General features: G+C 44.3%; 1 long non-coding RNA gene across 1 annotated transcript; it reads right to left on the reverse strand.

Annotated features, from left to right (window-relative positions):
- Positions 1 to 629: 629 nt before the first annotated feature.
- LOC144260493 (uncharacterized) lies at positions 630 to 18,635 on the reverse strand. Its single transcript, XR_013345027.1, has 2 exons — positions 17,611 to 18,635; positions 630 to 2,033 (listed from the first exon to the last, which is right to left on the reverse strand). It is a non-coding gene; the product is annotated as an uncharacterized LOC144260493 (long non-coding RNA).
- Positions 18,636 to 19,360: the final 725 nt, after the last annotated feature.

The following is a 19,360-nucleotide window of genomic DNA, read 5'->3' on the forward strand; positions in this document are numbered from 1 at the left end:
TACCTATCCGTTGATGGGTGACGTGCTGACAGGTGGACCTACAGGGAGTTCAGGGAGAGAGCTGTTGTTTTAAGCAAAAGATCATGTAGAATAACACAAATAGCCACTGCTGCTGGAGATGTATGCTTTTGCAGGGTCCAGATACCAGAAACATTTCACTTGGCTAAGTTGCATTTTCTGGTGGGATCCTTTCTGCTATTAAGGACAATTTACATGGCTTTGGAGAAGGGACATTATGGATGTGATGCCCAGCCAAATACCAAGCAAGGAGATGAACTTTTGCAGTGTTGGGATGCTGGACCCTGCCACTCTCCTGGGTCAAGAGATTCAGGAAGGACTGAACGTTGATTGGCAGGCAGGATGTTGTTCATAGAAGACTTGGAAAGCAGAACTGCCTGGGATGACTGGGGGTAGTGAGGATGACTCATGCCTTATCCTATTGAATCGTCTGTAGGATGTGAGGCAGTAGTGCGATGTGAAGGCATGATTCAAGGCATTAGGAGAACATTGCCTCTGGAGTGCTGCCTTTGAGCTCCCCGGATCAGTAAATGCTGCATTTCCTATTTGATACTTAATGCCACACTTTGGACTTGCTTCCCCACTCAAAGAAAATGTTACACAATTCAATAGTGAGCATGTTCCACTCATGAGCAATATTGAAATGTCTGCTGAGGCTGTCTACCAATAAATCCTACGTTCCTGGAAGGTACTTTACTGATAGGGTGATCTGGTTTCTGATGCACCAGTTTCATAAAGTGACCGCTTCTACATAGAGAGGACTAGTTCTTGCTCCTGCTTACTTAGTTATGTTGTGTAATTTGAGTACATGATTAAAGCAGATGAATGGTAGAAAGGCTTTGCAAACTTTCTGGGCTGCCTGGAGTCCCTGAAGATTGATGTGCATTCTTCTTGGGGTGTCCAAAGTGCCCTGAGCCCTGTGACTGTCCATAATCTTCTTGTCAGGTGTAGGGGAGAGGAATGGAGCACTCATACATACTCTTTCGGTATCTTCCCACTATGGTAGTGAGGACTTGACACTGGAGGAAGTTGTTACTATGGTATTCCTATTGTGTGTGTTTCGTGTGTATAATGTTCACAGCCAAGCCTTCAGGCAGCAAAGGTGGAATCTGGTGAACAGTGTGATGTAAATGTGGGAAGCCATGTGTCCCAGGAGAGAGAGGCAAATCCAAACTGACATTCAAGGGTTTCACATAACCTGGTCTATCAGATTGCTGAGGGAGTGGAATCTGATGTTTGAGGGATAAGCCTTTGCCCAAATTGAATCTACGGTCACTACTATGAATTCTATAGCCTGCGATGGAGTTGAGATAGACTTTTCTAAACTCCCACAGCTTAAGGAATATGAGAGCTGAAGCATCAACAAAGTTGACATGAGGGCTTCTTTGTGGCAAGAAGCATGAGGTTTTGGGGAAAATACCAGTAAGCAGATGGTTTGATTTTGTGAGAAATTTATTTTAGGAGTGAATTTTGGATGGCGGTGAAGAGAGACCTTCTCTTTATGAAAAGTGGTGTATAGTTTGATCTGCCACGAGGGTCTGACTTTTCTCTGGCCTTGGCAGAATTCACACCCTATTACTATTGTCAAAATTTTTGTACAAGGTATGCCTTGTATCATTAGAAAACTCATAATTTGCTGGTCAGTATTGTCCTAATAAAATGTGTGGCAACATTGTATTTGAAGTTATAAGATTTCCCTGTATGATATTAACACATGTTCCAAACCCCACAGCCCCACCCACGCAGAAGTCAGGTCTGTCTTGAAGGAATGTGTGCTTGCCTTAATTTGCATTTAAACAGGAAACAGGGTCATCAAGCAGTGAGGGAAAACAAAGAAAGTTCAAACTGGTGGGGGAAAAAAAACAGCAGGGAATATTCTTCCATGTAGACTTGTCTCCTGGGTCTCAGATAGAAATGTTTTTCCAGAGGGGGACTGAAACTATAAAAAGGAGGTACAAACACTCCGAAGAAGCTCATCTCTCTTTCTCTCTCCCTGCCCATCACATTCTCTGCACCTGAGAGGACAAAAGAAAACAGCTGTTGAAAAATTTGGTCAGTAATCTGCTGGAGCATGTGGTGAGAGAATTTGCTTTGCAACTAAGAGTTTCTTAAGTAAAGATAAAAGGCTTACTAATATCTATTTTTCTTGTAATCATTCTGACTTTTATGTCTCATTACTTATACTCACTTAAAATCTCTTTGTAGTTAATAAACTTGTTTTACTGTTTATCTAATCCACTGTGTTGAAGTATTTGGATAACTATTTAAAGTAATGAAGTGGCATATTGTGGCATAGGGATTAATATATTTGTACTGTCCAGGAGAGGGCTGGGAGTACAGGACATGCGTTTCTGGGGGGAAATCTGGGACTGGGGGTGTGTTGGGGTCACCCTGCAGTATAACCAAGGCTGTTGAGAGCCAGGGTGTAGCTGGCAGACTGCAGTTATACAGACCTCAGGGTGTGGTTTGTGGGAGCTACTTCAGCAAGGCATTGTAAGGCATCCAAGGTTGCAGGGCAGGGGTAACACAGCCTCCCACTACTCTAAATTGTACCCCAGTATGTCACAGGCTCCAGCTCATTCACCCTTATGGCTGATGTGATGGTGACTAGGAAGGCAACTTTCATCGAGAGGAGGGACACAGCACATGTGGCTATTGGTTTGAAGGGAGGTCTTAAATACTGAAACGACAAAATCAAAATCCCCTTGCAGTGTTGGTTTCATCACCAGTGCGAAAGTTCAGATGAGTCTCTTCAGGAATCTAGTTGTTTCAGTGAAGGTAGTATGGCCGTCAGGTGGAGAATGAAAGGTGCTGATTTCTGCAAGGTGGACCCATAAGAAGCTTATGATTAAGGCCCAATGTCTTAAGGGTGAGTAGGTAGTATAAAATGACAGGAATCCCTGTGGATTCTGGAGACAACTGTGCTGTTGTGACAAAGAAATGTCTCCTTTTAGCCAGATAACATCTTTTGGTAGAATCGGTGCTGCTTTGGTTGAGAGTGGATTGGACTGCTATCGAACACAAGCCTTCTGTATCTGATGCCTATCCGAATACCATGCCATGAGTTGTAGAGGGCCTAGGTTGGGATGCCTGGTTGCATCAGTAATCTGGAAGTGGTTGGATGCTGATGGGAGGATGGGTTGAAATCCTCAACAGGTCCGAGAACCAGAACTGAAGATGATCTGAGCTTTGTCATGACGAATCTTTTGCAGAGCTTGTGGTAGAACCATAGATGAGGGTTGGAAGAGACCTCAGGAGGTCATGTAGTCCAACCGCATGCTCAAGGCAGGACCAACCCCAACTAAATCATCCCAGCCTGGGCTTTGTCAAGCCAAGCCTTAAAAACCTCTAAGGATGGAGATTCCACCACCTCCCTAGGTAACGCATTCCAGTGCTTCACCACCATCCTAGTGAACTAGTGTTTCCTTATATCCAACCTAGACCTCCCCCACTGCAACTTGAGACCATTGCTCCTTGTTCTGTCATCTGCTACCACTGAGAACAGCCGAGCTCCATTCTCTTTGGAACCCCCCTTCAGGTAGTTGAAGGCTGCTATCAAATCCCCCCTCATTCTTCTCTTCTGCAGACTAAATAAGCCCAGTTCCCTTAGCCTCTCCTCATAAGTCATGTGCCTCAGCCCCCTAATCATTTTCACTGCCCACCACTGGACTCTCTCCAATTTGTCGAAATCCTTTCTGTAGTGGGGGCCCCAAAACTGGACACAATACTCCAGATGTGGCCTCATCAGTGCCGAATAGAGGGGAATAATCACTTCCCTTGATCTGCTGGCAATGCTCCTACTAATACAGCCCAATATGCTGTTGGCCTTCTTGGCAACGAGGGCACACTGCTGACTCCTATCCAGCTTCTTGTCCACTGTAATCCCCAGGTCCTTTTCTGTAGCACTGCCGCTTAGCTAGTTGGTCCCCAGCCTGTAGCAGTGCATGGGACTCTTCTGTCCTAAGTGCAGGACTCTGCACTTGTTCTTGTTGAACCTCATCAGATTTCTTTTGGCTCAATCCTCCAATTTATCTAGGTCACTCTGGACCCTATCCCTACCCTCCAGCGTATCTACCTCTCTCCTCATCTTAGTGTCATCCGCAAACTTGCTAAGGGTGCAATCCATCCCATCATCCAGATCATTAATGAAGATGTTGAACAAAACCAGTCCCAGGACTGACCCCTGGGGCACTCCGCTTGATACTGGCTGCCAACTAGACATTAATACTAGTAGGATGGGAGAAAGGGCATATCTGAGAGGCATCTGAAGAAGTGGGTTTTTTATCCCTGAAAGCTTATGTCCAAAGAAATGTCTTTAAGGTGCCACCTGACTCCTCTTTGTTTTTGTGGATACAGAGTAACATGGCTACCTCTCTGATATCTGAGGTGGTCCATGCAAGGTAGCAGAAGGGCGTTGCCCTTCGAGCCCCCTGCCTAGAGCTCCTCTAGCGCATTTCAGGAAGAGTTTCCTGTTTGCCTGTGAGGCAGAGGTTCTAAGACAGTGTTTTGCATAGGGTAAAAAAATCTTTCAGGATGGAATCATGAATCTCCTATTGGTGGTCTATGGAAAATTGTCTGTGCACATGGTAGGTATGCTGCCAAAAGAGTTATGTGGTTTCTGATGCACCAATTAACACAGCAAGGAATCTTGTTCTCCATGTTTATGTAGAAGACAGTCGTCATGTTGTCTGACATTATCTGGATATACTTGGATCAAATGAGTGGAAGGAATGTATTGCAGGCTCGATGGATGACCCTTAATTCCGGTAGATTGATATGCATCCTGGTCTCTTAGGGGTCCAGGTGCCTTCTGCAACGAGACTGTCCATGTGGACTACCCAACCTAAGAGGGAAGCATCTGTGATGATAGTTGCCTCGCCTATAGGTGAGATAAAAGGAATTCCCACCTGAATGTTTTTCCTGGGTTGCCCACCATACAAGAGAAAATGTGACACTGGCCAAGGTAATTATTCTGCCATTTATGTTGTCTTTCTCTGGTGAGTGGTCAGACTGAAACCAGATTTGTAGCCAGTGGAGGTGGAGCCTAGCAAACGTTAAGTGGGTGCATGAAGCCATCTGGCCAAGAAGGGAAAGGCAGACCCTGACTGTAGTCTGAGGGTGACCTGTTTTATCAAATTACTTGTGGCATGAAATCTCTCCATCAGCAGGTAGGCTTTTGCTGTAGTTGAGTCCAGGGTCATGCCTATAAAATCTGTGATCCTTGTGGGAATCAAAGTGCATCTTTATTGATGCAGGTTCCCAGGGAAGATAATAGGTTGAGTAGGAATAAGGTTCCCAACTGGACTTCCTTGCTGGATCTGCCTGGTAGGAGCCAGTCATTGAGATATGGAAAGCAGGTAAAGCAGTCTCTTCTCATCTAAGCCACCATCACTGAAAGGACTTCTGTAAAGATCCTTGCTGTCGCAACTAGTCCAAATAAGAGGACTCTAAATTGGTAATGGTTTTGCCTAAGGAGGAACCCTAGGAATCTCCTGTAGGATGGGTGAATGTCTGTTTGAAGGTAAGTGTCTTTCATGTTGAGCCATGAACCATGTGCCCTCTTCCAGAGAAGGGATTATTGATGCAAATGTGACCATGCAGAATTTTAATATTCAGATGAGAATGTGTCTCCATCCTTTGTTCTTTTTGGAGACTAAGAAATAAGATGAGAACCCTTTCTCTGGATCTTGAGGTGGCATGCATTCTACAGCTCCTTGATGGAGAAGAGTCCATCTCCTGATGTAGGATTTCCTTGTGAGATTGGTCCCTGAAAAGGGACAGGAAGGGGGTTTGTAGGTAGAAGGTGACAAACTCAGCTGAATAGCTTGAGTGAATAATTTCTTGCATCCACTTGTCTGTTGTTGTTGCCCTCCAGTTTTGGAGAAGGGGGGCATTAAAAACAAGGGGGGCAGAATAATGAGGCATCAACAAAGGATCATGGATCTCAAATGTCCCATTAAAAGAAATTCTCGGTTGAGGAGGGTGGAGGATGACCTGTGCCAGTAGGTGTCAAAGAAGCTGTGTACATCTGTCTCTGTATCCTGCTGTTTGCGGGGTAATTTGTGACAGCGCTGATGGTGAAACAGTGGAGGAAACTGTGTTGGCCTGTGTGATGTTATCATTGTTGCAACCACTATTATATATTTGCAACAAATCTTGTATGAAATGTGGCATGTAAGGTATCTATGAAAAGGTTATGATTTGCTGGTGGTTATGCCATCTGTATGCATATATCATTTTTGTATTTGAAGTTATGAATATGGCTCTAATACTGGATTTCAAATGTTTGCCCACGAAGTAGTTAGCCAGCATATCTTGGAGGAACTATTCAAATTAAGTGGTCCATCAAAAGGATACTTAACTCAAAATGGACCATGGGAAACGCCTATCCACACTGAGTGGTGCTGTCTGAAACATAGGTAATGGCTTCCTGCAAAGACTAAGCAAAATTGGGCATGAACATGTGACTTGCTCATCTGACCACACACTATCTGGTCACCTGTGATTCTCCACTACCTGTGCTGAGGTTTTTGTTTGAAACAGTGAGTTTTCCTCTACATGGAAGAGGATATAAATGGCCCTGGAAACCCATCCATTTTGCCTCTGTCCTGCTCAAATCTCTGGACTGTGGACTTACACTAATGGGAGCATTCTAACCAAGGGACTGAGGTCCTTCCAATGATTTGGAAGCAACCAGAGACTTATTAAGCCAGCAGTTTATTCCATAACTGCTAAAATCCTAAACCAAGAACTTTGCACTTACTGTATGTATTTAATTCCTTTAACCAATTTTAACTCTCGCCCTTCTTTCTTTCTTTTTTATAAATAAACCTTTATATTTTAAATACTAAAGGATTGGCATCAGCGTGATTTTTGGGTAAGATCTGAGTTCTATATTGATCTGGGTGTGTGGCTGGTCCTTTGGGATCAGAAGAACCTATTATTTGATGAGACTGGTTATAAAGAACCAGTCATCTCTAAATCCAGTATTTTTGGTGGTGACATAAGAACTGGAATGCCCAAGGAAACTGCTTTTATGACTTCTTGATAGCTACTATAGTGAAACAGAAGTTTACTTTTGTTGCTGGTTTGGTATATTCTATGGGGAATTAGCCTCCAGTCTTGGGGTGTATCTGCCCTATTTCTCAGCAGTTCTTCCTGAATTTGGCATCCTCAGTTGTGACCTGCTGAGGCACGGTTACAGCCGGTACACCTGTTTCTGGTGCTTACTTTTTGGGGCAGGGGTACAGATGCCCAGCGAGTGAAGTGGTTGTTAGAGTCCTTAAAAGAGTGAAAAGATTCTGTCTTTTCATTAAACAAGTAAATTTTATCAAAGGGCTGGTCTTCAGTGGTACTTTGTACCTGAGGACTGTAACTAGGATTCTCTCCTCTGAACAATTGGAGTAGTCTTCCCTCTGTAAGCAGTATCAGTAGCATCCACTACTGATTGCAGATGTTTTGGCCATGAGTTTATATTTTCATCTATTTGGTTCTGTAATTGGGCTCTATCATCTTGTGGGATTTGTCTTTTTAAATCCAAAATCTTCACATAATTGGTGAAATTGTATTTTGCTTACAGGGCCTGATAGATAGCAATTGAAATTTAAGTCTTGTTAAGGAGAAACTTTTCTTCATAGGAGATGGAGGCATTTGGTACCCTTATCTGAAGGTGTCATCTTGGAGTGTTTCAGCCTAGATCTCTGGCTGCTTGTACCATCAGGAAATTGGATGCTTGGTGTGAGAACAAGAACACTTCTCCTTTAGATGGTACAAAGTAGTGCTTCTTAGCCTTTTTGGGGGTAGGAGCATATGAGGCAGAAGTGTGCCCCACTATGCTGGCTGGAACCATAATTGCCTTATTAACCAGCAGAGCCACTCAACTGGAACGAAGAATTGCAGAATGTCCAGTAGTCAATGTTGAGCTCCTGGAGGACCTCTTTGAACTAGATCTGGAACTCAAATGCCACTCTAAGAGCTCCTGATTTGTGCCTGTGATCATCAGGCAGAGATGGTGAAGACTGGGTCCGCACCTCATCTGGGGAGGACAATGAGAGAGCCACTGGAACCATTAGATCCAGCTCAACTTTCTCCTCCTCATACTCAGATGGAGATTGGTGTCAGGTAGAGCAGGGTACAAAGGATTCATGCACAGAACCAAGGTGCCTAGAGTGAGAGCCCCCAGGGGCCATAGTAGTGCCAGTATGAGAGGTCCACAAGTTGGGGTGGATCCCATAGCATTGGGAACCCCAATCTCTCCTGGAGCTTCTGTCCAGGCTTGCCTCCAAATGTAATGGTAGAGGTTCATCTTGGTCTGCTGACTCATCCAATGAGAAGGCTGGTTCCCAATAGATTGGCATAACCATCTATACCAACGGATAGGTACTGGGGTTTGGAGATAGGAGAAGAGATTGACCCTGTATCTTTGTGGAGGTTTCTTCCTTCAATGTAACAATATCTCCAAATAAGGTCAGAGCTGAGGATTGAAGATAAGGCAGAGCAAAAATGTCCTCTGGGGAGATACAGGTCTCAGACTGTCTTAGGATGCACGTGGCAGCTGTTGGATCCAACACTTCCACTATGGCCGTTCTTAACCCAGGGTCAGACCAAAGGTCCATCTTCCAACAGTGGCCAACGCCAGGTGCCCCAGAGAGAGTGAATGGAACAGGTGGTCATCAAGTGATCCATCCCGCTGCTCATTCCCAGTTTCTGATAAACAGAGGCTAGGGACACCATCCTTACACATCTTGGGTAATAGTCACTGATGGACCTATCCTCCATTAACTTATTTAGTTCTTTCTTGAACCCTGTTATAGTCTTGGCGTTCACAACATCCTCTGGCAAGTAGTTCCATAGGTTGACTGTGCATTGTGTGAAAAAAATACTTCCTTTTTGTTTTAAACCTGCTGCCTATTAATTTCATTTGGTGACTCCAAGTTCAGGAGCAGTAGAGACTGAATTCCTTGTTTTGTTTGGGAGGCAAACAGATCCTAAGATGGTGTTCCCCACTGGGTGAAGATTTTGGTCAAGACAGAATTATAAATTTCCCACTCATGGTCTACGGAGAAGTGTCTGTTCAGATTGTCCACTAGAGTATACTGCACACCTCATAGGTATGTTGCTGAGTGTAATGAGGCTCTTGATTAATCAGTTCCATAAACTCACTAGATGGTCTTCCTGTCTCACATTATCTATCTGTCATGGGACCATATGAGCGGGCGGAATGCATTGCAGGCTAGATAAACTGCCCTCATGTCCAACAGATTGGTATGCATTTTGGTCTCCTGTAGTGACCATGTGCCATTTGCACTGTGATTGTCCACATGGGCTCCCCATCTTACAAGGGATGCATCATGATTATGGTTGTGCTGGTTGTAAGAAACGGGACTCCTGCTTGCACATGGTCCAGTTTTATCCACCATATGAGGGACCAGGTACTTCAGATGGAATGAACAGAGCAGGTAATCATTAACTGATCCATCCCATTGCCTATTCCCAGCTTCTGGTAAACTGAGGCTAGGAACACCATCCTTGCCCATCTTTGCAAATAGCCATTGATGGACCTATCATCCCTGAATTTATCTAGTTATTTTTTGAACCCTGTTGTAGTCTTGGCCTTCACAATATCCTCTGGCAAAGAATTCCACAGGTTGACACTGCGTTGTGTGAAGTACTTCCTTTTGTTTGTTTTTAAAACTGCTGCCTATTAATTTCATTTGGTGACCCCCCCCACCCCCAGTTCTTGTGTTATGAGTAAATAATACTTCCTTATTTACTTTCTCTGCACCTGTCATGACTTTATAGACCTCTATCATATCCCCCTTAGTCATCTCTTTTCCAAGCTGAAAAGTCCCAGTTTTATTAATCTCTCCTCATATGGAAGCTGTTCCATACCCCTAATAATTTTTGTTGCCCTTTTCTGTACCGTTTCCAATACCAATATATCTTTTTTTTTTGAGAGGGGGAGACCACCTCTGCATGCAGTATTTAAGATGTGGACATACCATGGATTTATATAGAGGCAATATATTTTCTCTTACTATCTATTGCTGTCCTAATGATTCCCATCATTGTTAGCTTTTCTGACTGCCGCTGCACATTGAGTGGATGTTTTCAGAGAACGATCCACAGTGACTCCAAGATCTTTTTCTTGAGTGTTAACAGCTACTTTAGACCCCATCATTTTATATGTATAGTTGGGATTCTTTCCTGATATGCATTACTTTGCACTGAATTTCATCTGCTATATTGTAGCCCAGTCAGCCAGTTTTGTGAGATCCCTTTGTAACTCTTTAGTCTGCTTTAGACTTCACTATCTTGAGTAGTTTTGTATTAGCTGCAAATTTTGCCACCTGTTTACCCTTTTTTCCTGATCATTTCTGAATATGTTGAATAGTACTGGTCCTGTGGGGGACCACTATTTACCTCTCTCCAAACTGACCATTTATTCCTACCCTTTGTTTCTTATCTTTTAAGAGCCTTTGGTGAGGGATCTTGCCAAAGGCTTTCTGGAAATCTAAGTACAGTATATCCACTGGATTCCCCCTTGTTCATATGCTTTTGACCTCCTCAAAGAATTCTAGTAGATTGGTGAGGCATGATTTCCCTTTACAAAAACAGGGTTGACTCTTCCCCAACAACTTATGTTCATCGATGTGTCTGATCATTCTGTTCTTTACTATAGTTTCAACCAGTTTGCCCGACACTGAAGTTAGGTTCACGGGCCTGTAATTGCTGGGGTCACCTCTGGAGCCTTTTTTAAAAATTGGCATCACATTAGCTATCCTCCAGACATCTGGTACAAAAGCTGATTTAAATGATAGGTTACATACTACAGTTAGTAGTTCTGCAATTTCACATTTCAGTTCCTTTAGAACTCTTGAGTTCTGAAGGATCTCAGGGTCTGAGTGTGGTGTGAGGTCTGAGGGTGACTTAATTCTATCAGGCTGCCAAAAAACTGAAATCAGCCTAGAGAGAGGTAATGTTTTTTTTTTTTTTTTTTCCTGGAGGCTGAGTCTAGAGCTGCTTCTATGAAATCTGTAGTCCTTGTGGGAGTCGAAGTTGACTTTTTTTGTTTACACAGACTTCTGAATGATATCAGAAGATGCAGTACAAATATGGTTGCTGACTGGCTCTCTTGGCTTGATTTGCCTGTTCCTAGCCAGTCATCCACATACAAGAAGACCTGTAGCTATTGTATCGCATCTGGGCTACTACCACAGAGAAGAGTTTCATGAAGACCATGGGTACTGTTACCAGCCTGAACTGGAACACTCTGAACTGACTGTGCTCTTGTCCTTCCATGAATTTGAGAAACCTTTTGTGGGAGTGGTGAATATCCATATGAAAGTAAACATTTCATGTCAAGGGTCGTGATCCCTGTGTTCTGGTCCAGGGAGGTAATTATTGATGGCAGTGTTATCATGAAAATCTTGCACATAAATACATTGACTTGAATAGATCGAGAATTGGTCTCTATCCTCCATTTTTCTTAAACTGTGAAATAAGGGGAGTAGAACCCCTTTGGTTGGGTTGATATGTGGTCTATGGTCCCTCTCTGGAGTAGAGTTATCCTCCTGCTGAAGGATTTCCTCCTGAGAAGGGGCCAGGAAGGGAGTTTGTGGTGGGGAGGTGAGAAACTCGATTGTGTAGCCAAAGTAGATGATCTCTAGTACTCACTTGTTGCCATCCTCTCATTGTGTGTGTAAAGTGATTAAGGCACCCACCAAGATGAGGAGCAATACAGCATGGCACCAATAAGTACACAGACCTTGAATGTCCTATCAAAAGAGAAATCCTTAGATGGGACTGGCAGAGGTCAAAGCTGCTGCGCAACCCTTTGTCATTTCCATGGTGGTTCTTTTGGGCTGGATGTAAATGCCTAGAGAGAGGAGTGTGTATAGTGACTTTATTCTCATTGAAGAGATTAAATGCATCAAAGGGGAAGTCACTCAAGAACACTCTGGATCTCCCTGCAGAACTCCAAACAATGAAGCCTTATGACTGCAGTCATGGTGATGGCTCTAGCTGCGTTATCAGCTGTGTCCCCTGGTGTTCAAAGTGATGTCTTAGACACCAACCTGTTTTCAGCAGTGAGGGCTTTGTACATTGAGGGGGTAAAGCTGCTGTTCCTCCTTTGAAGTGTGCTATTTGAGAAAGAAGGTCAACAGATCTATGGAGTGGTTGAGGTAGAAGCAAGAAATCACTGTCAGTAGATATGCCAGTGCAGTGAGACTTTGTCCTTATGGAATGTGGAGAAAAGGGGATTTGCCAACCTTTCCTGCACAGGTAACAGTGACAAGGAAAGCAAGAGGGAACAGGAGGCCAGAGTTTCAAAGGGCAAGGTTATCAATGCAGGAAGGACAAGGTTGAGGTCTAAGGAGCAATAGGCTGTATAGGTAGGTATTTCATAGAATCATACAATATCAGGGTTGGAAGGGACCTCAGGAGGTCATCTAGTCCAACCCCCTGCTCAAAGCAGGACCAATCCCCAATTTTTGCCCCAGATCCCTAAATGGCCCCCTCAGGGATTGAACTCACAACCCTGGGTTTAGCAGGCCAATGCTTAAACCACTGAGCTAAGGCCCTTCCAGTATCAGGCAGTCAAAGGGTGAGTGAAAACCAAATGTCCCTCCACAGGCGGTTGCAAAGTGCTGATAGCTGCTACGTGCACTTTGATGGAGTTGAGAGAGCTCAGAGGCCTTACAAATGAGGAAATAGTCTGAGAGCATCAGGATGCTAGGCCCAGGAAGTGAAACGTGTCCATTTGGGCTGGTGACAATGTGAGCCTTGCCAATCCACTAAAGGCCTTCACTGGTTTTTGTCACTGAGAAGAGACAGGGCAGGAGACAGTTCTTAAATCCTGGGACTCATGGCATAGTCCTCCTTAGGGGTGGAGAACTAACTTTACTAGCTGTAAAAAAAAAAATCTAAATTTTCTAGATTAGAAATAGTTTTTTTTACATTATTGAAAACAGACAACTTCTACTGGACCCAGAATTCTCTCCTACTGCTGCATGGTCTGAGCTGGAACTGAAGAGCGGTTCATAGATGTCAACTTTCAAGCGCTGGGAGGGAGGAGGGAGAAGCAGGACAGGACAGTTCGCTCAGGGGAAGAGGCAGAGGTGAGCTGAGCTGGGGGTGGGGCGGGGCAGGTCAGGGAGCTGCTGGTGGGTGCAGAGCACCCACCAATTTTTCCCCATGCATGCTCCAGCCCTGGAGAACCCACAGAGTCGGTGCCTATGCTTGTGTTGGCGCATGAGTGCAACTGTGTGTTGACCAATTGATACTACTTGCTACAAACCTCCCATCGCAGTTGCACAGAGCACATGCATACCCAGAAGTGCATTACACATCTGTATCAGCACTCAAACAAGAATTAAGTTATTTCCTTCTTTAGGAAAGTGACTGTATCACTGACTTACCATGGAAGGAATTCCAGAAAACTGCAACTGTTATTTCAAGATGCAAAAAGGACAAGTGTAATGAGCTGGAAGTTCACCCCAATAAACATTGAATTGTTTGCACCTTTGGACTTCGGGTATTGTTGCTCTCTGTTCATGCAAGAAGGACCAGGGAAGTAAGTGGGTGAAGAGCTGGGAAGTAGGATACTACGGAAGGAAACTGGAATCATGCTTGCTGGAAGTTCACCCCAATAAACATCGAATTGTTTGCACCTTTGGACTTTGGGTATTGTTGCTCTCTGTTCATGCGAGAAGACCCAGGGAAGTAAATGGGTGAAGGAATAAGCCCCCTAACACAGCTCACATTAAACACTTCATTTAATTATTTGTGAGATTACTGTGATGCCTTTAACCACAGTTGTAAATCAGCTGTCTTTCCAAGAGTGAGGATCCTACAGTCTTTGAACTGGCTTTCTTTTCCCTTATGGGTAAATATTAAATCCAGGCAGGGATCAGAACAAATTCTAAATGCTATAGATAAATCATAGGAGGCTATGACAAGCAGCTCAGGTGTGTTACCATATCTGTTCATCCTACAGAAGTGAGAGTAGGAAACTTCTCCCACAATCAGGCTACTGCTAGATTGGGAGCTACGATTCCCTGGCTGCTGTACAGATATTCACAGTAGCTCTCATCAAGGTAATGCAAGTATAAATAGCAGCGGAGTTCCGGTAGCACTAGTACATATGTACTTGGCTCAGTTCACCTGTGCTGCCACTGCTACTATTTGTGTTACTTTGCTTTTTATATTCGTACTGGCTGTGAGAGCTAGCATAAATACATGCAGGTGAACTGGGGAAATAATACCCCTTGTAGCACAATCATAGCCTGGAGGAGCAGTATTCATTTTCCAATACATGCAGAAGAAGCCATACGGGCTTTCATGGGGGGTAGGGAGGGAAAGAAATGTAGACTACGCTGTGTCAATAAGATTTAAGGGTGGTCTGTTTCTGATTCATGTTAAGGATATTTCCTACTTCTAGTTAAGTTAAATTTGTAAAAACCATACACACACTAAATTTCAGCTAGTCTTTAACATATTAAAAAATGGAAAAAATAGTTTCTAGTGTGAAAGTATGAAATATTTATCAGAATGACAGCTCTTTCAAAGCTGATGCCATATGTAGTTTTGTCTTTTGCTGGAGCAGATTGCTAGAGGGACGGGGAGGGTGGGTGGGTAGGAGGCATGGATAGGAAGGGGATGGAATAGCCAAGTGTGATGACCTCTAAAACCCACTTGTCAGTGATAACGTTCTGCCATTGATGGAAGAATGGCCGTAGGCGATGTAAGCACTGAAGTGGGAACATTGTTTTCTAAACCCTCAACCAAGGCTTCAAATCTGCTTGTTAGGTGGAGGGGGATGAAACACTGATGCAGAATTGGGGCGGCGACACTGGTGTTGTTGCTGCTGTTAGGAAGTGCTGGGTATATGTGGGGTAGCGTGGATGGTGGTAGGGTTGGTATCTATATTGTCGCCTTCTGGTCATAGGGGTTTGTATTCCTAAGGACCGGAAAGTTGCCTTTGAATCCTTCAGAGTGAAGGACATCATTCGTTGTAGAGGCAAAGAGTTCGTCGCAGTCGAATGGAAGGTCTTCAATAGTAGTCTGGACCTCTCGAGGAAATGAAGAAGAGACCCATGACCCTTGACGCATGACTACTGCTGTAGCGGTGGATCTTGCTGCAGTATTGGCCGCATTGAGGGCCGCTTGAAGAGCGGTACGTGATATGATATGTCCCTCAGAGACTAAAGCAGTGAATTGTTGTTTATTTGCTTCTGGAATGTCCTCAATAAAGTCCATGAATGTATTGTAATTTTTGCGGTATTTTGCCAGAACAGCTGTATAATTAGCAATTCGAAATTGTAGGGTGGAAGACGTGTATACTTTATGTCCAAGAGAATCTAAACGCTTACTGTCTTTATCGGCTGGGGTGGAGCGGGGATACTAGTGCTTCTTCTTTTGGTTGACTGCGTCAACTACCAGTGAATTAGGTGCTGGATAAGTGAAAAGAAATTCAGAGCCCTTGGAAGGGATGAAGTACTTGTGGTCTGCTTGTTTGCAGGTAGGTAAGCTTGCAGCAGGAGTCTGCCAGATGGCTTTGGCAGGTTTCAGAAGGGCTGGATTGATCAGCAATGCAATCCTGGAAGAAGGTGGTGGCTGGAGGATGTCTGTTAACTGATGCTGCTGTTCAGGAACCTCCTCCAGATTAATTCTTAATTCACTGGTCACTCTTTTGAAAAGGTCTTGCAATTTTGAAAAGTCATCTGAAGATGACAGGGGAGGAGGAAGCAGGTCTTCGTCAAGCGTAACAACTGGGTCTATTGGAATAGAGAGAGGTCGTGCCTGATTCTGCTGTCTGGTGACTGGCATCAGTGGCAGGTTCGTAAGCTTGTGGTGCTGGGCCGGTGTCGGGCCTGGTTGAGGTGGCATAGCGAGTGTGGTCTCAAGGACAGGATGCCCACGGGGCCCAATATTGCCACTGTGGTGGGAAGGGCATAGGTGGTGCCATGCACGGATTTACACACCACAGGGCAGTATCCTGAGAGTAGGACAAAGTGATGTTTCTATGACCTCTATTCATTGGGCTCTGAGGATGAGAGACTTCATATGGTGAAAAATCTTCCTGGAGACCAGCTTCCTCCTCACTGGAGGAAGGCTGTTTGGACCCTGGCTGAGCATTTGGTGAAAAGTAGGCATTCAGTAAGGGTGTCAGCAGAATGGGTGACACAAGCAGGTCACTTGACTGAGTAAACTGGAGTGCTGAAGCTCCTCTGTGTGGTGAGAGCTGTGCGAGAGGAATCTGCTGCGATGAAAAGTTCCTCTACACTGGTGTCTTTAAAGTGGTTGGGCTGCCGGCCAGCTCAGAGGGTGTCAGTGCTGGTGTCAGGAGAGCAGTAATAGCCTGCGTGGGGTCAAGCATGTCCGCATGTGTTGGCACCGCTTCCACTGCGGTGCCGAAAGGTGCCATCTGAGAAGCAGGCAACTGGAAGCCTGAAGCCTCGGCACCAGAGCTTCGCGCTACTGCTGCAGTGGGTTTCGCGCAGCACGTCAAAACTGCTCAGCTGAGGGAGCACTGGGAGGGAGGCAGCAGACCTGCCGGGAGAAGCCTTCTCCTGCGAAGTTCGCTTTGCAGGTGACAGAAGGTGACGTTTTTTTTTTTTAAGTTTTCTTCATCGTGTTAGAGGCAGGGGGGCTGAGATGTGTGGAGCAGAGCCGGATTCAGCACCTGGGTCTGAAGCTGACCCTAAGGATTTCTGCAGCAGGAGCAGCTTTAACCTCAACTCCCTGTCCTTTCGTACTCTAGACTTAAGTTTGCTGCAGTGGGCACATTTTTGGGGGATGTGGGACTCCCCAAAACATTTTATGCATTTTGAATGGCCATCAGACAGAGGGATGGTATCCTTACAATTAGAGCAGCGCTTAAAGTGTGGGGAGCCAGGCATGTCAGAAGCGGCTGCACTGACAGGAACTAAGAGAATTTTTTTTTTTTAAGCGAAACTAACACTACTGGTAACACTAATAACTAACACTATTAGTAACAAACTATCTATCTAAAAGCGTAAGAGTAACAAGGGAGAATGAGTTTTCTAACGAGTCTGCTGAGCTCCGTCTCAGGCTGGGGACGGTACAGAGAAAACTGAGGGGACGGGTCATGCACGTGTACTATTAAGATACACTCAGGGAGGGCGAGCAAGCTCTGCGCGCACACGACCAGTACGAGTACTGCTGTAAAAATCTCTGAGCGAAGGGACGCACCAACACCTAGAGTGGAGCACCCACAGGGACAGCTCTCGAAGAAGAACAAGTTTACTGACTACAGAAAATAGATTTTTTACATGGCAGACACAAGTCAGAGAAAAAGTAAACACACATTTTAAATGCTAAACTTTTACACTGAGACTACATCTACATGACAGACTTTACAGTGGCACATCTGTACCACTGTAAAGTCTCCCATGTAGTCTCGCTCTTCGCCAGCAGGAGAAAGCTCTTCTGCTGACATAATTAAACCACCCCCATTGAGCCGCATTAGCTGTGTCAGCTAGGGGTGTGGTTTTTTTTCACACCCCTGACCGACAAAAGTGGTAGTGTAGACAAAGCATAACCAAGAGTTGAATCTGCTTTTCTCACCCCACTGGATGTTGCAGGTAGGTTGCAGTTCTTAATACAGTCTGAATTTCCTTCTCAGTCTTTGTCTTCCCAGAATTCTTGTTGCCTTCGGCGAAAGTAGGGGAGGAGTGAGGTTGTCTCATGATGTCACTGTCCCTTATTTTACACTCTTAGTCCATGTCCCTGAAAAGAAACTGGCCAGGCATGCCTTGCTGAGTCAGAGAGTTGAGCAATCTTAACTGTGTGGTTCTTGGGTAACTGTCTCTTATTGAATTGTAGATTTCTTATTTACCATTCTGATCAATTGTAGTTTTAACAGCAGCTTGGGTGTGGGTCACCACCCTCAGTCACTGGAGAGCTAGCAGTGGGCGACTCCCAAACTCTCAACATATTTCAGCCACACAGCAAAATCTCAAACTTCATACACAATAGCAATACACACAGTTTGACAGAACAATGAGTTTCAGCAGCTTTGGTATCTTACACTGCATGCTTTTTATGAAATATCACAATGATATACAAAAGATGAATATGGGGGTTACAGGGTGTTACTTTGACGTATAGCATATAACAACTTATTCCAGACTTCGTATATCAGTGGGTGTCAAGTTTGCTGATTTTACTGCAATGTCCATTAATTTTACCACACAACTCCAATCCTTTTCCTGATTATAAGAACTGATGGTGTCATTTAACTCAGTTATTTCTCTATCTTGGAGAAACACCAAATAAATGCAGTTCAGTCATATAACAAGTTTTATCTCAGAATAAAGAGCTTTTTGGGTTATACTGTCTACAAACTTAAAAACCCTGCTATCAATACTATGAACAGAGGTACTAACAGTATTTTCCGTGCTTATAGCCCCCACATCATAAATCAAAAGTTATAAATCACTGTTGATTCAGCACTGTTTTATTTGAAAAAAGCTGGATTTTTTTTTTTTTGAGGATGCTGATAGCGAGAGACATGCTTCAGCTCTATCTCCTTCACACTAAGAGAATAGGAGTACTTGTGGCACCTTAGAGACTAACCAATTTATTTGAGCATGAGCTTTCGTGAGCTACAGCTCACTTCATCGGATGCATACCGTGGAAACTGCAGCAGACTTTATATACACACAGAGATCATAAAACAATACCTCCTCCCACCCCATTGTCCTGCTGGGAATAGCTTATCTAAAGTGATCACCAAGTTGGGCCATTTCCAGCACAAATCCAGGTTTTCTCACCCTCCACCCCCCCCCCACACAAACTCACTCTCCTGCTGGTAATAGCTCATCCAAAGTGACAACTCTCTACACAATGTGCATGATAATCAAGGTGGGCCATTTCCTGCACAAATCCAGGTTCTCTCACCCCCTCACCCCCCTCCAAAAAACACACACACAAACTCACTCTCCTGCTGGCAATAGCTCATCCAAACTGACCACTCTCCAAGTTTAAATCTAAGTTTAACCAGAACGTCCGGGGAGAGGGGGGGGGTTAGGAAAAAACAAGGGGAAATAGGCTACCTTGCATAATGACTTAGCCACTCCCAGTCTCTATTTAAGCCTAAATTAATAATATCCAATTTGCAAATGAATTCCAATTCAGCAGTTTCTCGCTGGAGTCTGGATTTGAAGTTTTTTTGTTTTAAGATAGCGACCTTCATGTCTGTGATTGCGTGACCAGAGAGACTGAAGTGTTCTCCGACTGGTTTATGAATGTTATAATTCTTGACATCTGATTTGTGTCCATTTATTCTTTTACGTAGAGACTGTCCAGTTTGACC

This window comes from Eretmochelys imbricata, chromosome 1 (genome assembly GCF_965152235.1).
Source record: "Eretmochelys imbricata isolate rEreImb1 chromosome 1, rEreImb1.hap1, whole genome shotgun sequence".
Classification (NCBI taxonomy): Eukaryota; Metazoa; Chordata; order Testudines; family Cheloniidae; genus Eretmochelys; species Eretmochelys imbricata.